Source organism: Cupressus sempervirens, chromosome 7 (genome assembly GCF_028749045.1).
Source record: "Cupressus sempervirens isolate cs-2001-9-10 chromosome 7, ASM2874904v1, whole genome shotgun sequence".
In the NCBI taxonomy this organism is placed as follows: domain Eukaryota; kingdom Viridiplantae; phylum Streptophyta; class Pinopsida; order Cupressales; family Cupressaceae; genus Cupressus; species Cupressus sempervirens.
The window spans coordinates 282,143,990-282,167,782 of record NC_143124.1 but is presented as its reverse complement, the minus strand read 5'-3'; the positions used below and the strand labels follow the sequence as shown (position 1 = coordinate 282,167,782).

Below are 23,793 nucleotides of genomic sequence, written 5' to 3'. Positions count from 1 at the left end.
AGCCTTGTACCACTCGACTCTTACCTTTTTTTCTTCTATCTTATCCTTTAGTCACACCAATAACTACCCTTATGGCTGCTTATATAGTAGCAAGTCCCACAAAAGCACCAAGTGGTATTACATAAACCATGTGCTCAAACCATGTGCTACTTAACCCATTGACCCCACATTTAATATTGGAAATTTAATTCTTTTCCCCAATATTAAATAATTACATGAAATATTATCACAATGTTATAATACAACTCTTCAAGTATATTCCATGGGAATCTTTCCATGTTGCACATCCATCTAGATGCAACATTACATAATAAAATAAAATAATACAATATAACAGTATTATGCAATGTCTGCAACACCCATTATCTCAACACAAAGGGTATTAGAAATATAAGGTATAGAATATATGGAGACATTTTCCCCTATTGCCAGAATTAAAGCAATAAGAATGTTCTTGGCTTATGAAGCAAGTAAGAAGTTCAAATTGTATCAAATGGATGTAAAGTTGGCATTTATGAATGAATAACTTGAAGAAGAACTAGATCCATAGAGAAACTTGAAGGATTTCCTTCAATAGAAGAAAAGGACATGGTATGTAGATTAAAAAAATCATTGAATGGTCTGATGTAAGCACCAAGAACTTAGCATGCAAGATTAGACAAGTATTTGGAAAAAGTTTGGATTCGCTAAATGTATGGAAGATAGAAATTTATATCTAAAAGAAATTGAGAATGGATAGTTGATTATCGTGATAATTGTGGATGACATAATCTTTGGAGGAAATCATAAAGCAAGTGACAAATTTGTTGTTGAAATGAAGAATGAATTTGAGATGAGTATGATTGGTGAGATAAAATATTTATTAGGTTTACAGATTGTGCAGAACAATGATGGTGTCTTTTTATCACAGGATAAGTATTTGAAATACTTGTCATTTTTCTTGTAAAGTTTTAAGCTTTTTGGTACACCTATGATAAAGGGTCACAAGCTATCTAGCAAAGATGAGACACCTATAGTTGAAGAGAAAAAGTATAGATCTTGATTAGAGGTTTGCAATATCTGACTTGCACTAGACCATATATAAAAAATATAGTTGGTATAGTAGCAAGATTTCAAGTAGATCCTAAATAATCTGAACATTATCTAGCAATAAATGGAATATTCAAATATTTGAAGGGTTACCTGATTTTGATTTTTGGTATGAGAGATCAAGCTATTTTACTTTATGTGCATCTATAAATGTGTATTGGGTAGGCAGTACAAATAAATAAAAGAGTGCCAGTGATGGAGCATTTTTCCTTGGAGGAAGATTAGTTTCTTGGCTAAGAAAGAAATAGGATTGTATCTCATTGAGTATAATAGAAGCAAAATATGTAGCAACAACAAATAATTGTAATCAGATTATGTGGATGAAGTAGATGATGAAGGACATTGGGTCAAGACATATCTTCATTATCTCATCCCATGATGATTGAGTGATATCTCCTAGCACCAACACCTATTCAAAGCTTCTATAGATCCTTTACTTATTCCTCTACAAAAGAACAATTTTGAGATTCCTCATTAAACTTATGTTGAGTAGTATTATGCAAACTAAATTGGATCTTGATATGTAATCCTCCAAATTTTCATCATATGTTATATGTAATCCTCCAAAATTTCATCATATGTTTATGTCATGTTAAAGATGTCATCTCCCTTCAAATCATTTTCTCTACAGTAATCTTTGTACTTATTTAAGAGTATAGCCTTCATTTCATCCAATCACAAACAAAATATTTCCCTAGGTCCATGACCCATCTCAATGTTGTCTCCTCAAGAGTTGCACGAAATAATTTAAGCCTATGGTAATTGATAGTGTAGTCATAAATTCTACAAAGGATGTCAAACTCAAAGAGAAAGGTATCAGGATACTTTGTTACTAAGCCATAAAATATCAAAATAATTAAAGAAGGAACACTCTTGGTTTTTATTATCATGTTGATCAATAATAGGAAATGGGAAAATAGGAGGATCTTCCATTCTCTATGGACCCCTTGGTGGACCTCTTAGTTGATGAATTACTAAAGCTTTCCTAGTATCCATTTGATCTTGATTGAATATATTATTAGGAGCATTAATATGCAAGTTGGCCAATATTTAGAAAAAGGATTTAGGTTAATATATTTTTCAAATATATTTAGACAAAAATTACTTTCTTCTAAGGAGGATAAATAAGTTGGTAAGTTTTTAGCAATGCCAACAAAGGTGTTTTATTTTTCTTCTTCTTCTTATTTCTAGACAAATATCTCTTCTAACGAATTGTTAAGGTGATTAGGAAGGAATCTTTCTAGCTTATCTCTTCTTCTCCTTCTATAGTTGCAAGTGAATAGAATGAACTTAGTTAGAATTTTTGGAAAATAAATTCTAAATGATCTAGAATGGGAAAGGAAAGCATGAAATTGACCTAACTTCTACAAATGGATGTATTAAGTCCTTAGTTTGATAACGTTGTCAATAACATCACCAAAAATGCTAAAATTCACAAAGAGATTAACTATTACTTCCATAACTCAACTCATGGATTGCACATCCATTTGATTGGCTATCTTTCTCATTATGAAGACTCATTTAATTATCATCAACCTAGAGATGTATACTTAAAATGGGACTGCACAAATTATGCACTAAGTGCCTACTAGATCCATTTTATCTCCTAAGTTGTAGGAAATAAAGGCTTGAAAGTAAACCTACTCTATGAATGTAGAAAATGAATGCTTGGAAAATAACTTAGCTGGAATACTTTTGCTAAATAAAATGCTAATGCCAAAATTACAAAAATAACTATTGCAAAACTCAATTTGGATTATATAGTAACTACTTTTCCTACTTTGTATGCAAGAATAGTGAAACACCAAAATTGAAACTGTAATCTGTATGAAAATAAAATAATACTACAATGGATTAGTCTCCAAGTGGCCTCCCTTGACTAACTATCCAAAACTTGGTTACAAAGAAATTTTTTTTGAAACTCCATTATTTTATTCATTTAAAACAAGCCTGATTATATTCATAAAATTGAACTTTAGTACAAATAGAATGTGTTATTATAAATATTTAGTCATCTCATGATGGAGTGGTGGAGGAGATTAGGGTTTCGAGATGATAGTTATAGAGGGGTTTGCCCCCATGCTTGAGAGCCCTAGAGAGGGCTGAGGCATCCTTGGATTCCTCCATGGAATCTCACTTTGGAGACTAGTAGTATGTGGGAACAAAATGCGGACCCAGAGAAATGCGGAAAGGTGGAGTCACCAAGGAATCACTCAGGTCTTTTGAATACTATGGGAGGACAATTTGGGGGGTTTAGTAAGGTATGGATACAGTGACAAAAGGTTTAGTCTATGGCCCCAGCACCATTGGTGAAGGACAAACCATAAATAATATACAATAAGGTGACCGACATTCGCATTGACTTAGAGGCTTTGAAATCTTCTATACAGATGTTATGTGAGACACCTTTCTTTCTAAAATAGGGTGTTCACTGGCCAACATTACTGAAATTGAGGGGATGGGTGGATGAGACTTGGGGCTTATAGGTGATGATAAAAACTCTGAAAAATGGGTTTTTTTAATCATCATGGACTTCGGTAGGGCCAAAAACTAGAGTTCTTTTTAATCACCCTTTTCTAATGAATGGAGTTGGGTTCTCTATAAAGGACTAGGTAGCCAACTTCAACCCAAAACATGCAAAGACTAAAGAGGTACCAATCTAGATTCAACTCTACAACCTACCATATGAATACTAGAACATGGACACTTTTAAGCTAATTGGAAACAAACTGGGAAGCTTTATCAAGGTGGATGAGGCAATTGAGAAAGAATACTTTAGTATTTATGCATAGATTTGCATCATGTGGAAGTCATATCTACTTCTCCCTCATGTAATCAAGTTGTTCATGATGGAAGGGCATTGGTGGCAAGAGATCAAAGTGGAGGAGGTTATGGAGAGGTGCAAGGCATGTAAGGATTGGGGAGATTCTATGGAGGAATGTATAGTGGATATTAGAGGGAAGAGTAAGGTGGATGAAGACCTAAATAGGGAAGTGGCAGGCATCAAAATAGGCCCTTCCAGGGATGGTGACCTCATGTATGGTGGTGTGTTGATTCATGAGGGAATGAACTTTGGAGGATACCCTAATGGTGTGGAGGGAATCAAAGATAGTGGGTGCCCCTCGAAAGGAAGCTTGAGGATGGATGATGTTCAAGGTGTTAGGATTGATGAAATATAGACAATTGGAGTGTTGTTTGATCATCAAAAGAAGATAATTTTAGGAATGGTGGTAGAAAAATAGTGTCATGTAGTAGAGTTAGGAAAGATAAGACCTATTATGGAGGATGCTAACATTTAACCCATCTCTGGTATCTAGAATGAAGTAGAGGAAATTGTCATGCCTCTGGTTCCTGAATTGGTTGTTTAGCATTTGGAGGAGGCAATATGTAAATACATCTTTAACTCACCACCTAGAATTGTGGTACCATTCCTTGGAGGCATTCTTGAGGTAGAGGAACTAATGGATGAGGATGGAATGAGAATTAATGAGGAGATTGGGTTAGTAGAAATTTGCATCGTCTCTAAGTCAGAAGTGTTGGAGGTTAAGGTACACAATGAAAGTCAAAATTCAAGGGGGAGGAAATCAATCTAGATATTATTGGAGGATGTTGGAAACATGAAGAGCCTAAAACAATTGAGATCTGGGAAGGACATGGTCTCTCCTAAGAAGCAATGAATTTCCTTACATGGACCATCAAGGGTTGCAATGCCCCTAGCAAGAGATGCTTGATCAAAAGGGCTTTTGATCAAGTGAAAGTAGAAGTGATTTTCATTTAAGAGACTAAAATGGAGGTGAAAGAAGTAGCAAGGGTGTTAGGTGTAAGAACATGTTGGTTTGGTTATTTCATGGACCAATTGGGGCCTCTGGTGGCCTAGGATTTTATGGAACCCCTGATTAGTTAAGGGGGGGCCTATCACCAAAGAAAGGTTTTGGTAGGCTATAAGAATTTTCTCTCTTACATTAAAATTTTCAAGAATTTTGGTGAATGTGTATGGGGAAACCAAGGCTAACAAGAAGAAGTTGGTATGAGATGACATTATGAGTCACATCACAAAGTCGGGGGAAAAGTTGTCGTCACTGTAGCAAATTTCAATGTGATCTTATCATTCTCTAAAAAGAGGGGGAATGTGAGGCCGATGGGGACTATTTGATTAGACTTTTAGAATTTTTTTACTGACAACAATATCTAGGAAGTTCTAGCCAAAGGTGGATAGTTCATGTAGACAAATAGATGGAAAAGCTTTTTTCACATTACTAAGAAGTTGGATAGGATCTTTTTGGCTGGACCCTAGCATAAATTACTGATTGTTCTTAAAGGTTAGATATTGGGACTTTCGGGTTCTAACCATTTCCTAGTGTCATTGTTGGTGCAATAGATGAGATCCCTCTCAAATATTTGTTCAAAGTAAAGCTAGTGTGGTTCTGAGTTGAAGGTTTTTAGGAAATGGTAGTAGAATGGTGGCATGATACTCTGCAAGTTGAAGTTAATATTTCTTTTCAATTCTTTGCAAAGCTGAAATTTATCACGAGTAACTTAAAGGAGTGGAACAAGTCTCATTTTGGCAACATCTTTAAGATTAAAATAGAACTAGAACTTGATTTAGTAATATTGAATAGTAAGATAATAGAGGATGAAATAGATGAGGTTTATTTTTGAAACAAAGAAATATATCATGGCTAAGTATTCAAAAATTTTGTTGCGAGAAGAAGTTCATTGGAAGCATAAGTCCCAAGAGGATTAGCTTAAGGTAAGGGATAAGAAGAAAAAAAAATTCATAGCTCAGTGAAAATGAGAAGGAATGTTAACCAAATTATTTCAATTGAAGATAGGGATGGTACCATTTCTAAGGATTTAGATAAAATCAATCAAGTTGTAGTGGACTTCTTTGCAAATCTGTGGGGAGCCAAGAAGGTGGATCATAAGGTGGATCAATAGGAAATTCTGAAATTTATCTAAAATTTGGTCATAGAGAAGGATAACAAGATGTTAATGGAACCAATATAGATGAATAAACTCAAGTCAGTTGTATTTGGGTTGAGGGGAGAGAAGGCACCCAGTCTGGATGGCTTCCAAGCATTCTTTTATCAAAAGTTTTGGGAAACTCTTAGAACTCGTTGCTAGTGGTTGAGGCCTCAAGGAGAGAGGGTTTTGTGCTAAAGGATTTCAATAACACACTAGTTGTACTAATTCCAAAGAAAAATCATCCTTCAAGGTATGACAAATTTTGATCTATCTCTAAATACAATATAGTGTATAAAATTATATGTAAGGTAGCAGGCAATAGGCCTAAAAATCTATTGCACTTTCTTATCTCCCCATCTATTTAGCTAAAAAGAGTAAGAAGAGATGTATGATGTTGAAGCTATGTATATGAAAGGCCTATGATCATGTTGATAGTGGATTTTTGTTGTAAGTAATGAGGAAATTTGGATTTGGTGCTAACTAGTTGAAGTAGATTACAAGCATGATTTTAGGTTTTCATGTTTCAATTTTAGTAAATGGAAGCCTACATGGGCTCTTTAAAACTTCAAGGTGAATTCACCAAGGTGATCTAATCTCTTTGTTCCTCTTCATCCTATTGGCTAAAGTTCTAGGGAGGTCAATTGCAAGTAAATGAGAGCTTGGCCAGTGGAAGGGGATCATAATTGCCCAACGAATCAAAGCTACCACCCACTGACAATTTTCTAAGGACACATGCTTCTTTGGAATTGCTTCTATGGTGGAAGTGAGGATTATGAAGAAATTACTGGAGGCTTATAGACTAGCCTCAGGATAGTCGATGAATTTGGAGAAATATGAAATATTCTTTTTTAATATGGAGTTGGTATTTCAAGAGGACCTAGCAAGATTTTTTAGGATCAATATTAGGAAGTTGCTTCGTAGATTCCTTGGCACACATATTTTTGAAGGAGTGGGGAGGGATGATATGTGGAAGGATTTGATTGATGCTTGTTTAAAAAAAGCATTGTTGGAAGGGGCAGTGGTTGATTTTGGCTAGAAAGATCCTTATGCTACATGAAATGATCTTAGCTATGCCCATTTATATAATGACATGCTTAAAAGTTCCTAAAAAGATAGTCAATCAGATTTAGAGGAGTATGTGTAAGTTCACATGGAATGGGTCAAAGAAAGGAGATAAGTTCCCCCTTATGGCCTGGTCCAAAGTGTGTTGGCCAAAACATAGTGGGGTGCTGGCATATAGAATTGGCTCTTATAGAACTCTATGTTATGAGCCAAGTTAGTCTAGTAACTTTTTGTTGACAAAAATCAGAGATGGGTGAGAATGTTGAGAGCCAAATACCTAGATAATATGGAAGATGAGAGGATTCTAACTATTTCCAACCCACCTCATTGATCAATAATTTGGAATTTTATTCTAAGTTGTAGGGAGGTTATTACTAAGCATTTGATATGGGATATTGGGGATGGAGGAAAGGTTGATTTATGGAATCATTCCTATAATGGAGGGCAGAAATTATTGGAGCTAAGGGTGTCTAAGACTCTAATAAACTCAAAAAAGAAATAGTGGGGTACGAGAGTTAAAGATTTTGTAGATTTGTAGACTTCATCAACTGAAAGTAATGTTTTTTGGAAGAATGTAACTGACCTAAATCTCTCTAGGGAAGATGTAGATCAACTCAAGCAAATGTTGGATGCAAGAAACTTGGTTTATTCCAATGTGGTAGATCAAATGGTGTGATGTAGATCACAAAATGGTAGGTATTTGATTAAATTAGGTTAAAAGCTATTAGAAGGCATTCACAATGAAGTGGAATGGGAAAAAAATATGTGTTGGGATTATTCATGTATCCCCAAAGTAGGAGCATTCACATGTTTGGTGGATAATGGGAAAATATTGATAGGGAAGCGATTGAAAAAGATGGGTTTTTTGGGCATGTTTAGATTCTCATTATGCAGAGAGGCAAAAGAAATAATAGATCACTTGCTATTGCATTGCAGGTACTCTCAAAATGGATGGGAATTAGTTAGAGAAAAACTATATGGGGCATGTCCTATGTTTGACACCTTAAAGGGTTGGCTTGAGGCCTAACTGACCAAGAAGAAAATTTCAACCCTTTCAATGGCTTGGAATGTCATCCCATCGATAACACTATGGGAATTATGAAAAGAACATAACTAAAGAATTTTCCAAGATAAAGAAGAAAACTATTCAAGGTTCCTAAAGTGTTTGGAACATGTTATCTTAGAAGACATTTCAAATGTTATGTCTAGAGTTGATTCCCAAATAACATTCACAAGATAGGGTACCATTTTGCAAATAAGCTTCCCTAATATTAAGTTAAAACCCATTAATGGGTTGGCAAGGGCTGATCCATCTCGCTCATGTCTTGGATGTGTGTGGACACGACTAGAGGAAGGCTTGACTAAGATTAACTTTGATGGAGCGTCGTAGGGAAACCTAGGACCTTTGGGTTGTGGATTTATTGCAAAAGATCATGAGGGATGGATTGTCACCTTTGAAGCCAAGAGGTCAAGGGATGGAAACAACAACATAGCAAAGTGTCAAGTAGTGACTAAAGTAGTTTCAATGGGCATCAAGCTTGGCATAACCTGAATACACTTGGAAGGAGACTCTCAGGTTATAATCAATGGACTCAAGAAGGGGAAAATGGATGCATGGCACCTGGACAAATATATAAGTTGGATTATTTATCTCCTTGAGAAGTTTATAGATTTTTGTATGTTTATAGATTTTTGTATTTCCCATATTTGTCAGGAGGCAAATTCATTGGCAAATAGATTGGATAACTTTGGTGTCAAGGGATCTTTGGAGGATAATTATCAAAAAATTTAGGATGTTAGATATATTTAGTAAGTATGATAAGTACTTTGGAAAATGACTAACTAAAATTGGGGTGAGCACCTTTTAAGAGGATGGATAGTGAAATTCATTATATGATACTCTCTCACATGAGAAGGATGTATGTAGGAATTATAATCTAGGATTGCAAGCAATTAGTGCTTCTAGAGAGTTCGAAGGTAGACTAAGGGAGTGTGATAAAAATACTTTGGGAGTGAAGCAGAGGATCTAGAGAGGTCAAGATAGAGGCTAATTTTGCATTGGAATCAGATGGGTAGACTCAATGCTATGAGGCATTTATCATTAATGATTCAAAGGAGGAAGTAAGGAGGGTGGTAGTGGCTTTTTTGGATCCCTAATGGTTGGAAGGTGTCTAGGAAATCATTAAAAGGGTCATTCTAGGTGTGGGGCTAGAAATGGGGTTGGGGCCATAGAGGCTCATTGGCAGGGATGATACTTCTATGTCATTTGGTCTTCAACAAATCCACAGTGTGACCACTTACCAATAGCAACAAAGGGGTGGTGTAAGGTGGTCAAATTCCTAAAGAGATGGTGTGGTTCAAGGATGATGGTGGCCAAGGGTTTATGAAAGCTACTCTGAGAAAGAATGTTTGTATGCTTGGGGAACTCTAGTAAGGAAAGTGCCAAGGATAGATACATGGGGTGCAAAACTATCTAGGACATGGGTTGTAGAAGTGGTGATAGGTTCAGAAATGGTGGCCTCCGACAATCATAAGCATCACAGGGAAATGTCTAGCAAGGGGAAAGTGACAAAGGTGGAAGTGGACATGGGCATCTCCAACTTCACAAAGGAGGACGTCATGAAGTGGTTCAAGTAATTAGTGTTATGGGGACTATTTTCCATAATTTTTGTATTTATAGAGGTTGTATAATGTAGTGTGAACTTGGATCCGGTCAATTAGTTTCTGTGAGTCATGTCAGTTAGCCTCAATTGGGCATTGATGCCTTTTTGAATTTTTTTTTTGAATTTTCATGTTAGCTGGTCTAATTGATGCCAAAGTAAGTTTAGGATCCTATTTATTTTTATTTTTTCTATGTAATCAAATAATGTATATCTCTTATTAATAATAAAATATGTTACCTATTGGCTGTTGATTTAACAATGATTTTAACTACTAGGTAGCTAAAAAAAAAAATGCATATAAGGGTAGTTAACTCCTATGATGGATGCAGTCTGAAATAGAACCTAGGCCAAGTATAAGGCTATACTCCTTCTACACTTTAGGCTCTATAAAACCTAGGTGGGTAGACCTTAAATTTTTCTATATGACTAGTGCAAAGATATAGATTTGAATCTAGGCAAAGTAGATTAACCCTAGTTTCTTCTATCTTTATGAAATGACAAAGGCATGAAAGAGATAATAACATGACCTATGATATTACAAGCTAATAGTGGGTATCCTTTTAGCTCTACAACATAAAAGGGAAAATAGTTTTGTTTTAAGTTGATTTCAGCATAACCCAGATATGAAAAAACAAGAATATGCATTCTCCAACTAAAGTCAGTGCCTAATCCATTGGGTATCACACAAACTACAGCATACATCAAGATATTGGTGATCTATCTATTCACTTTGTGAATTAGACATCATTCTTCACAATTAATATCATACTTATCATAATCCTTCCATAAAATCTACAACCCTAATAAAATACATCAAGCATTTACTTGATCCTTTGAAGCAATGGAAAAACATATCAAGGCATCCAACCCTAAACAAGATGCAAATGAGATCTATGATCTTTTTTCACATATCACAAAATATTGCAAACAACAAATATAGGAGATAAGAATTAGAATGAAATTACTTGCATTTGTTTCTTTGTATTCATTTCCTTGAGACAAATGCATTCAAGATGCATGAAATAACCCATGAAACACACAAAATAGATTAGAACTATCATTATGACTTCATTATTTTTTTTCAAAACAAAGAGAAAATGTTGAAGAGTAGGTGGAATCATAGCTAGATCCTTACTCAATAGATTGAAACCAACCTTACAAAATGAGAAAGAAGAGAATAAGTAGAATAATGGAGCCTAGTTATATTTGATCTTGGTTTCCACTTGTCATCTCCATTAATCGTCTTCCTTGAAGGCAAAGCCTCTCTCCTCTCTCTTCAACTAAGAACCAAACATGAGCCTTATCAGTGTTGCAACTAACTGGTAAAATATCTCATCAAAATGATGAGAAGCTCTTTTGATAAAACACCAGATCTACTAATAAAATATGGCTTAAAATTCGCACCAAGATAATTAGAAGACAAAACAACAACAAAAGAAACACCCTTTCCAAGTTTAGAGATGACCCACTTACCATTTAGCTCAAAACTAAATCTAAATTATCAAACAAGAAATATAGTTGAAAATGGAGCACACTAGACAAACCTGAGAATAGCTCTCACCATCACTACCTACACTTGATTTGATGGCAAAAATGAAAACTAGAATCTGAGATCTTTTCAAGGATATACTATATGCCTACCTTTGATGAAGATTCAAACCTGTAACCCTCCATTGAAAACCAGGTAGGGCATATACATGAATGTGCAAGCATGCTCACCAAATACTTGAAACTATTATAAAGTTAAAATTTTATAATATATGAATAGTCTATTTAAAATGTGTAGGTCAAATTTATTTTTAAATCCCTTTTAATTCTTTCAATGTGAGCACTCAACATTTTGACACTATCTTTAATATATATAAAAATTCAAACCTCATAAAGGATTTCTCTCCAAATTGGACATTTGGTCAATTGATCAAACCTGGGATGAGATGTGTAAGAATTTGATTGGATGCTCTTGTCCTAGCCACTACTCTATCATCGGTCCTATAAGCACCTCTAGTTGGGTTGCCATGTCAGTGCCACATGATGCTCTCTAATTTATGCTCTAATCCTCGTCAATGTGCTACATCATCCATCTCTACTTAGGCATCCCTACCATGTGTTGCAGTCTTGCTTCATCATGATGACATCATCATCACCTTATGGGACATAAATATCATGAAATGTATCCTCTACTATTGTCACTATCTTTGCACTTAGACGCTATGTGCCATTGTGTGATTTTCTATCATAACCAAGTCCTTGCTACCTCAATGCCACATAAACAACCTATTATGTTAGCACCCAAGGCCTTCCTTAACAAGTAGAAACATCTCTCTACTTCTCATCTCTAACACCTTTACTTGGAGAATAAACATTGTCATGACACTTTTCCAGATTGTGAACTTAGTCTCCCCAGGATCTATGCCATGTGACATGCTCCTATCGATCTAGGTCATCATCCTCTCAACCACCATTTTATTAAAAATTATAATAAATTCATGTCAATTTATCCTACTAGGCCCCACTCTTAGGAACTCCTTGACATAAAGCATTGCAACTTTTGAAATTTATAATAGATGTGCTTGTGTTTATAAAAATAGGTAAAAATTCATAAACCCCATGAGTGTGGGATAAAATCTTTGAAGGAACCATTCAATAAATTGACTTTTGTAACAAGAGAACAACATCCCAAATCAATTTCCCATGCATTTCATACTATTGAAATGAAATATCTACATTCATCTATGATTTGTGTTGCACTCCATGTCACTTTGCATGACTCACAGATCAAACTTTATGGTGGTCTATGATGTTTAGAATAGCCCATTCAATTACTTGTACTTCTAGACTTACCTTCAAGAAAAATCTTTACATACAAAAATTTGTGACAGGAACAGGAGGCATCTGGTAAATCTTTTGGTCAGATGGCATCCATCCCTACAGGCCACCCTTAAACATCACACACTAAAGGAAAAAATAAGCTTGGGAAAAAATTCAACTTTGACTATTTAACACTTTTGGTCTAGGAATTAAGCTTAGTGTGTGATGTTTAAGCTATGTCATCCTGATACAATGGTTGGCAGTTGAAACAATCAATTTTTTATCTTGTATTCTCAATAGGTCAAGACCTCATTGTTTCATTGTTCACCATACTAAGGAATTAACATCCATTTAACACTAGCATACCTCTACTCCCTTTATCCAAACTTTGCATCCATCAAAAAACAACACAAGGCTCAAATTAAATGTAGGATGTCATATTGTATGTGCATTGCAAATTAATAACATAATCCATGGTGTTTTACAACTTCCTACTCATCACACAATTGGCTGAAGGGTGTCATTCTAGATTGGAAACATGATTTGGTACCCATCTTAAATTTGATGCATCTCCAATAATCTTTAACCGCCCAAATAATAAATCTATATATCATTTTCCCACACAGATTTCACCCTACTTTGTAGGAAGCTAGGTGAGTGTAGGTGGTTGAAAGGTTCATTAGTGCTCCTATTTGCAAGAAATGTTCTCCCATATTTGTGTATATACTACTTGAACTAAGGAATATCAAAATAATACACATGCTATATACATTTCTTAATGAGCAAACAAAATCCTCTTCAACATTGGCAATAACAATTTAGTCCCTATGATCATAAACTACTTTAGTCTCTTCAAATGTGTGATACAAGTAGAGGTGTTTGTGGCACATTCTTTTACTCACTACACTAACATGCTCCTCCTCTCTAATTTGGCATTTCCAACATTTAGAATTTGAGCTTCATTCTAATTTGAGAAATTGTGCTCAACTATATCATACACATTGAGCTAAAAAAGATATTTATTAAACTGGTAATAGGAAAGCCCTAAATATCGCACACTAAGGGAGAATTTAAGTTTGAAAAAGTAAGTCAACTTTGACTATTTAACACTTTTAGCCTAGGAATCAAGCTTTAGTATGTGATTTTTAAGTTGTTCGTTGGCAATATGGCTCATAATATTTATTTATGATTTGTATCAACTTACCAGAGTCTGCCTCTTGAAAAAAAATGCATATATTCCCTACAACCAACATATCAATCTGGAAAAGGCTTGTGGGAATGGTATTGGAAAATAACTTTAGCAAATATGAATATGGGGATTTCTAGGGCACATTTACTCTCTCATTTATATCTACTATGTGCACAGCCCACATGTCCATTTCATCTTGAAAAATGATGTGTACATGTTGAGATATACAAGAAATCATAATAATTTTAACTTATTTAGACATCTTTATACAACAATCATTATTTTAGCCAACTGATGAAATTAGTCAAGCCCTAAAGTGGGTCTGGCTAAAAAAATTCAAACCCAAACACATAAACTACCAAAATCTGATCCATCTAAACTTATTACATTGATTTGACTTGAAATTGATTATTGATCAACCAATTAAAACTCAAAATTTACCCATTTTTACAAATTGTACTTTTCGTGTTAGGAGGCCTATAAATTGGCTTTAAAAACTAGTGAAATCAAACAACCTAGAGTTGAAACCTGGGATATTTATTCTCTGGTTCAGATACTCTCACCCTATAAGATTTTGTCTCACAACGACCTTTGGATTGAAAGATATTAATCTCTAAAGTTGCCCCTTTGAAATATATCATTTAAACAACTTCTTAGAAATAAGAAATTACGTTTGGCTTTGACTTCAAAAATAAGTCAAATGATCACTTGGGAACATAAAACTTGGGGAATTGGTAGAATTTCACATGGATAGTATGAATATGATATTTTGGCTCATGAAAAACATTAGGGAAAATTTGGCAAACCTTTGAAACTGGCTTCCAAGAAATAGCAAAATTGAGCAACTCATCAAAACAATAATTTCTACAAATGGAATGGACCTGAGAAAGTATGCAAATGGATTGGCAAAAACTTGCAATCTAGCATAATGGAAGTATTTTCAATGTAGAACATAGTGGTGCAATTTTTTTGACTCAATCTACCATATTCAAAGTTATGACATCCTGAATAGGCCTCTTGATCAATATACACATTTGGTTACCAGTAAAACTTTAGAAATTTTATTTGGAATCATATTTGAAAACTAGTCAAATAGATTCTTCATAAGCTCAAATCTTGAGCTTAGCAAGTCTTTGGCCTCTAAAATGCAATAGAAAAGGAATCTTCTCAATAGGTTCAACTAGGTCAAAGTAATAATTGGTCAAACAAATTTACTTAAAAATTGTTATAAAAGGCAACTAGATAGTTTTGATTTTTGCAAATGGAATCAGCTTGGGAAAATCATCAAACATATTCATCAAACCTTAAAATTGAAAACATAGGATATCCTTTATGACTATAACATAGGTATATGACCATTTCTTCAAAACACTCAATGGATCATGAAAAATCATTGTCAAACATGATTTCTTGAAATTATAAACAATGTGCATTAGCATGACAACAATGAACAACCAACTTTGGAAAACTACAAACCCTATCAAAACAACTTGAGATCTGAACTATAGGTTCTCTGATATGCATACGAGGCACTCTCAAAGTGACAAGTCATGAAACTTTACAGAGTGCAAGGTATTCAAATGCAAACTAGCCCTTTGAACTCTATTTGACACTTGGGCAAATATGCAATTTATGACAAGTGCTCAAAATGATACCTTACCAAATGAATCAAAACTAAAAATTATCACTATGAAACACATTCCTATACTAAATGGAAGGAAAGGGACATCTGAAACTCATCATAGGCCTCAAAATTATAGTTGGGTACATATGTATGAAAACCTCTTATAGGGGTTAAACTTTTCAAAAAATTTAGAATAGTACTCAAAATGTGCTTGCAATTTTGAGTCCCAACATTACCTATCAAAAACAAATAGAGTGTTTTATTACAAAATTTCACTCTATTTTACTTACTCATGCAAGAGAGTAGCACTTATTTATAAAAGGAAAACTAACTACTAACTAACTACATGAGGAGAATAGGTGGATTACATTATTACATGCTTAGAAGCTGGAGTAAAACATCCATAAAGATAGGAATAAAAGCTTATTCAACGAATATGAAGAACATATCTACCTCCAACTACTTTCTAGATTTCCTCAACATTAAGGATGTTCCTCTTGACTCAACCTTAACCTGTTTGTTACCAACTTTCACTTTTGGACTAGTTTTATGATTGTTCTTTTGGCTCTAGGACTAGGTCTTCATGGGTAAACGCTTGAGCACTTGCTTGGTCATTTCACCTTCAATGAACTGATTTATACCATAAATTCTTAACAAAAACAAATGACAATACATATCCAATATAATATGCAACATATATTCATTCACCATATGATTAACTATAGATTCAAATATAATTATATATTATCATGTATAAGCACATTGAATAATAACAATAAAAGGTATTAATACATTCAACCATGTGATTATCTAATCATGAAAGTCTAAACCATAAAACCATGAGATTGAAGTTTATGTGGCCACACACCACCAACCCAACCAAGTAATAAGACAAGTCTTAGGTACATATAACAAGGAATAGTAAAGCAAGGTGACATATCATATCAAGGACTAAACTAAACACACAAATTCTATTTAAAAACATGGGAAAATATTCATGTCATCAAATCCATTCTAAGAGAAGAAAATGCATTCTCAAATTCATTTCATGTATTTTGTTCGTAATGTAACTATAAATTTGATAACTATGGGATACTATAAGACTAAACAACTCAATGCAACAAATGTGATAAAGAAGTCACACATGTCTACTCACTTCACCTCGAAATTGTGCTCATAACTAAGAACAAACAAACAATGCATTGCTTAGTTGACAAGTCCATTGTCAAACATCTGCTTCCAGCCTAAAAGATAATACATTTGAAGATTACAAAAATGAAAAATCAAGATTCATGAATTTTCCATCACACAAGCTATTACAATTGAACATTGAAAAATAGCTCTCATAAAAAGGTAAATATAAAATCTTTCATTTTTTTCTTTCATATATGTCCATTGAATATATTCTCCAACACATTTCTTCTTCACTAACAATGTTCATAATACAACATTTACAAGTACTAGACAAAGAAAAAAGCATAATCAATGGATACTAATCATCTAGAAAACTATAACTTACTATTGTCAGAAACTACAATTGGAATAATTATTATGTTGTAATTGATGTCAAACCTTATTGGTGAGACAATTTCTACCTAAGTAGAGTGTCATAGCAATTTGATTGATGAGGAGGATTTGAGAAGAAGAGATAACAAGAAGACCTAGTGGAGGGGTTGAGTTATGTAGAAATCATAATGGGCACTTGATCATTTGGACCTTAACAAAATAATGTGTTGTTTAATCATAATACTAAGTGAAAAAGATAGTTGAAGTTGAAGCCTAAAAGAGATTATCAATGAAGGACCATATGCATAGGCTAAACCAAGCTTCAAAGAAGAAGATTAAGGGACTTATAGTTGAAGTCAAGTTGTGCTAGTGTTGATTGAGAACCAATAAAGACTAAGTATCAAAAAAATTGGACCAACCAAAGATAATGTAAGCTAAGCAAGACAATTAGTAATGACCAAGTGATCTAGTGATGATCGAGGCCAAGGAAGACAGTTTTGTCCGAGTGTCAGCATTTGTTATTTTGTGAAGGAATTGAGTTTCCCAATCACTATAGTTAGAAATTTTGGATTAGTCAAAGTACGTAAAGGATAAGTATTTATGATCTTAAACATTTAATGTTTGAGAAATTGTGTTTGAGCATTTCTAGGCATGGATTTAGAGAGAAGCTTTCAGAAGTATCTAGAAGGAGAAGGGAGAAACAAAATGATGGAAGGATTCAATGAATCTGATCTAACCCTAAGATCAATAGTGATGTCTAAGTGACAAAGATCAAAGTTACCTATTTAAGGAGGCATAATGATTAACTTAGAGGGGTAGCAATTGTTAATTTTGTTAACTGGCAAACTAGAGCAAAAGGTTGATAAGAAGGAGAAGAGTGATTCCTTGAAGGATTTTACAAGAAGATTAGAGATAGTGATGGAGACATTAATGGAGTTTAGTCAATGACTTAGCAGATGAGGTACATTGTGATCTATATTTGGAAAGTGATTTATATTTATTAGATAAACTTGTTACTTTTTAACCATTGTATCAGTTAAAATCCTTTAATCAAGATTGACCTTATAGTCATTTTAAAATCCTTTAATCAAGGTGACATTCTAATGGAATGTTCTTAAGTCATCTTACAATGCCACTCCTAACAGGGTGATTAAATTCCTTAACAGTGTCATACCTAATAGTGTATATTGTAACCTTTAATAAGGTTGGCTCTTAATAGAGCTCACTTAAGAAGAGTAAAAAATTGGTAGTGTGTTACTGGTGGATTTTCCCAAATTGGGTTTCCAAGTTAAATCTTGGTGTCTTACTTGTGTGGATGTTATTTGAGATATCTTTCTATTTAATGTTTTACATTCTACAAGTTAGTTATTATTGTGATAGTAGACTGCAAGTTTATGTTACCAATAAGTTACTATAGAAACCAAGCTACTTAATGAATAGATCTAAGTTGTTTGAAGTACTCAAAAGTTTAATTGGTCAAAACTTTAATTGGTACATTTGGACTTGGCATCATTGTAATAAAGTGAAACATGCAGCCTAGAATTTCCCTCCTTTCCCATAAATTCACTTTATATAACATGTAGGTATATACTCCAAATATAGACATTGTTGTAGTTCAAACAAGTGAGTCCTTCGGCATGTTTTTGCATGTTTCTAATTACAACTTTTTTTTTTTTTTTTCCGTATAAAAAGCCCCTACAATTTAAGAGTTGTTCTTTCACATCCTTTCACACAGTAGGATATAATTATCTAGATTTTAGTTGTGATCTCTAATTTACATTTCTACAATATTTTAAAAGTCACTAAGGTTTGAGCTTGGAAGTATTTGCTTCAATCAGTTAAGTTGCTTTCCACAATATAGGTTAGTTGATGAATTTAAATTATAAATTTGATTAGTCCATTTCTTAAAAGATGTATGTATGTTCTTGTACATGTTCCTAGCTAAATCAAATTATATAAATATTACTAGTGCATTTATCATCCATTTCACTTGTGTTAATAGTCAAACTACTTCCTAGAAAATAAATGATTGCTTCTAATGAAATCAAATGAAAAGTAGTCATAAATGAAGCAATCCCATCGAAAATGGTAAAAAAGACACCATTCTTCTATTCAAAAAATTGCTATAAAAAATGAGAGAGAGTCTATTTTGGGCAAGTTGGCAAACCAATGCAAAAACCCAGTTGGGCAATGGTGCAGCCTGGGCGAGGTGTGTGATGGCAGATTGGCTGGTGTTGAGTCCTTTGGACATCATCAGGGGTAGAATATTGTTAATAGAGTCATTGGATTATAGTTTTAAATTGATTAATATAGAATCTATTGTGATCAAGTAGATAAAAGTTTGGTGGCAGTCATCACCTTCACCTATAATTATCTACCAATGAGATGAACAAGAAATCTTCTTGTTTTGGTCCAAACTTGGACAATTTAAAACCTTTCATTAAGGGTTTGTTTGGTTTGAGGAATTTAAAAAACCAAGATTTCTACAAACCTTTGTTTAGCTAAATCAAGGTTTTGCAAATCTTCATTCTGATTTTTGGGATATCACTTGAACTATCGGAAGATGCATGTGAAAACAGATTTTTATGTGTAAGCTTGGAGTTGAAGGCAAATTTCAAAAAGTAGTCCAATCTATTATGTTTACACTAATTAAAAAATATAACTAGGTTTTTATTTTCTAGTCCTACTTGCTAGTAGGAAGTTGGAAAACCTAGTTTTGAGGCAAAATTGGAAGTTTGTTATGTTATTCCATTTTGCCAATTTTGAAACAAACACAAAAAAATTCAAATACAGATTTTGGAAAAGCAAATTCCTGTCATCTTCTAAGAACCAAATGGACTGAACTAGGGGCATAATTCCAAATTATATGTATCTAGCTTAACTCTATATTACCTTAAAGTTTATACAAAATCGTTGACTCTTTAGTAGGACATTCAGCTTTGTATTTACAACTTCCAAGATCAGATTTACATTCCCTGCAAAAAGAATTCTTTAATTAAATCATAAATCACAAAACTTTTATGGGTTATTCAATTCAAAGGGAAAATTAAAAATGAAAATTTAACATCTATGAATGAATTACTATCAAAATTGATCTAGCCTATCGTCAAATCATACTACATTGTCCTCATCCAAATTATCAGATCAATCACAAATTTCAAATTTAATTGAAGCTCATCTACAGAAGCCTTTTGCTATCAACTATGGAATGTGGAAGCCTTAAACTCTCATCTTGTGATGTTATCCAATTTAATTATTATTTTTAAATGCTAGTATTTTTTCTAGTCTTTATCTAAATGCCTAAAATATTCTAGAATTAAGACTTTCCAGGATTTAGACATACTTGTACGTGTACTTTTCTTAACTTCTTGTAGATTTTCACCACAATTCCAGTCTTCTTTATGACAACATTATGTACAAGTAATCATAATGAAAAATTGTTCAATGTGTACAAATTTACAAATGTTATTTTAAACTTGATCAATATTTTCTCTAATTTTTGTGTTCCAATTGTACAAAAATATATATTTTGTACAAATAAATGGTGTGCAAAATGGTGCCTACTCCTTGCTACAAAAGCTCATCCAATGAAAAAAAATTTAAAAATCACTTATAAATCTACTAATAGGATATAAGATTAAACCAACCATCCTCAAAATTTCAAAGCCCTAATTACGAAGCTTTATATGACAATTCCTTAAGGGCCCATTTGGCAGCGGGAATACAAGTGGAATAGGCATATATAAATTCTTAAGATTTTGAATTCTTTGTTTGGATGCACCAAATCAAAATTGGAATATGAAATCAAATAAGAATATGTATTCCAATTTTGGCTCAAAAATGAGGTTTTGCAATTCCACCTAAATAGGTGGAATCGGAATACCTATTCCAATTCCAATTTTATTTATTTTAGAAACCATAAATTTTTGGGTCTGTAAATTTCCCATCAAATTCTGGCCGAACCAAACAGAGAATAGGAATATGTACCCCCATTTTCTATTCCAGAAAATGTATTCCTATTTCCATATTTCTATTCCCACAGCCAAATGGGCCCTAAAGGGTCTATTTGGTAAGTGGAATAGGAATACTTATTACTAGTTTGTTATTTTTGGAATAGAAAATCGGAATACGTATTCCTCTTCTCTATTTGGTTCACCCAGAATTTGATAGGGAATATGTATAATCTATGTATGGTTGTGCAAAAGCAGAATTGGAATAAGATTTTTTTTTATTGTTATTTAATATTTTTACCATTATACATTTTATTGAGTTGGATTACTTTTATTTTTGTTAAGATTATTTTTGTTTTCAATTTTTTGAGTGAAGTTAAATTATGGGATTTTTCTTTTTAAATTAGACACAATCAATTGAAATAGTAATGAAACTAGTAGAATTTATTCATCATTTTAATAGAATTAGTCACCACAATACGATAAAAAACAAGTTCCAAAAAACAAAATAGTCGAATTGTTATTAAATATGTCCACCATTTCTATTCAAAATCATAAAATAAATTACAATTTGCAGTAGTTGCTTTGACTTTTAACTACATTTACGCATATAGTCCCAAAAGACTAGTAGGATTGAAACAATTATAATTCCCAACATGCCTCAAAGAAACACGGTTTCACTCTCACGAACCCTGCACAACTTGCAATTAGTACTTTCATGTGCTATGGATTTAGCTATGGTAGATGTGGGTGGGACATCATCAACCCACTAAAAGAAATTACAACCACTATCCTACTGCAATACAAAATCTAAATTAGTAGTGTCCATGACTATTAGTTGGTACAAAAAATGTAAACATACAACAAAAAATAGTAATAACTTTTCTTCCATTTGGAAAACAAAAGAATTTACATTCTGGATTATTTTTTGTGCGCAAGGTCTTCATTACTACATGGCAAGTGCCACACTCACACATTGGCAAATTTAAATCCATCGACCCTATATAAAATGTAAACAAATATAAATAAAATGAAACATTCAATTAGCAAGATGTTATTATTTTACATACATTCATTTTAGAAGAATCCAATTTATAAAATGATAATGAACTCAACCAAATCTTTTATATGATCATTTGAACTTTTTCTTTTGAAGTCACATTTTAGAACTCAAAGTTGAATGAAAAAAATCTCAAAATTGAGCACAAACATATCAAAAATAATCATTTCAACCAAGACAAATAATGAAAGTAGCCTAGCGCCATACTATTTCATGGGCTATTTTCTATGTTTGTGCTTATAACGGATCAATTGGATCCTTTTGTCTATGGTTTTAATGGATATGATTTTGAGAGTGTGTTATAGTTTAGTAGTAAATACTTTAGGATTTGATGTTGTTCTAATTCTAGTAGGTGTTGAGCTGACATCTATTGTTTGTCTCTAATGATTTCAAGCATTTCATTTTACAATTTTGGTCACTGTTGTAAGCTATAGGGTAGTGTTGTTCTAATTCTATAGGTTAAGCTACAGGGTATTGTTGTAAGCTACAAGTTAGTGTTGTTGTTGTGTTTTTGGACAATGCCATACATATTTTCAACATCTAGATAAATGAAGCCATTCAATTTTGTAGTTTTTCATAGTAGTTTGACACAACTATTACAATATCAAAATGACATGAAACATAAATAGATTTCAAAAAGAAATTACAATATCCTATTTGGATAAGAAATTCGATACAAAAGTATGACACTGTCTTTCAGCTTGAAAGAAAAATAAAAACTGACATTTAAATGTTTGTTTCAAATAAAACCATTACAATCCTCCAAACTTATATCTAATATAATCTTCCCTCATTGAGTCATCCATCTCTAAGAGCTAAATAGCTCTTGTTGGTTCTTGCATAAAATTATCAGATGTCATAGTCATAGTCTCTTGACTAAGTTCAGGGATGGCTTCCAAGGTAGCAAACACATTTGCAACATCTTTTTTAGTATCATCTTTCTCAAATTTGATGGTTTGCAACTTATTGATTCTGTCCCGTATCACATGAATGCTTTTAGATATTGCATCCAAAGAAGTGCTCATGCTTGCCTTCCTCCTCTTTTTCCTCCTTGTCATTGATGTGGAAGGATTGTTTCTAGTGGATCTAGTGGATTGATTTGACTGAAGGAAATCTTCATCTAAATCATCACCAACATTTTGAGGTATATTAAAATCATCATCATCACCCAAATCAATAGCCTCATCAAAAAGGTTACCATCTTCAACATATTGCATCATTGTAGCTACATTTCCCTCTACCATGTCATTTCCCACAATGACCACTAGATCATTAAAGTAGGTGAATGGTTGCCTCCTATACATTTTTGCAATCCTGAATTCATTTCTTTATATGTTGAAAATTTTAAATAATTAGATATTTTTTAAATTAGAAAAGGAGATGACTTTGAAGAGGACATTACCTTTAAGGGTTCAACCCATACGTTGTCCTCGACATCCATGCATTGAGTTGTCTCATTCCAAGCAAACCCACTTGTATTTCACAACTCTTTCATTATTCTATACACCAACTTCCACATTTTTAACTTTTTTTTAAAGTGATCTCTTCCAAGATTCAACTTTAACTCTTCATTAAATCTCCTCTCTATTGTTGTCCATTTTTCTTTCTAAAAACCTCCTTCACCTCTCCTTCCTAGAGTAACTTGCTCAAGGAGAAAATCTAGAAGTTTCCACTCCATCTCTCTAGTCCATACCCCTTTTGGACTTCTAGAAGAACTATCAATGAGGGTAGCAATGGGGGTAGTAATAGGAGTAGAAATGGGGGTATATGAACATCCTCATGTATGCTCATCAATAGATTAGTGGAAGACATTTTCACCTTTGAGATAAGGAGCTTTATATTGCTACAAAACTTGTAATAAGTAATGAATTGTTAGC

General features: G+C 33.3%; 1 pseudogene; it reads right to left on the bottom strand.

The window, feature by feature from the left end:
- Window positions 1-23,160, bottom strand: part of LOC149546523 (FAM10 family protein At4g22670-like) — a 41,897-nt pseudogene extending 18,737 nt beyond the window's left edge.
- Window positions 23,161-23,793: the final 633 nt, after the last annotated feature.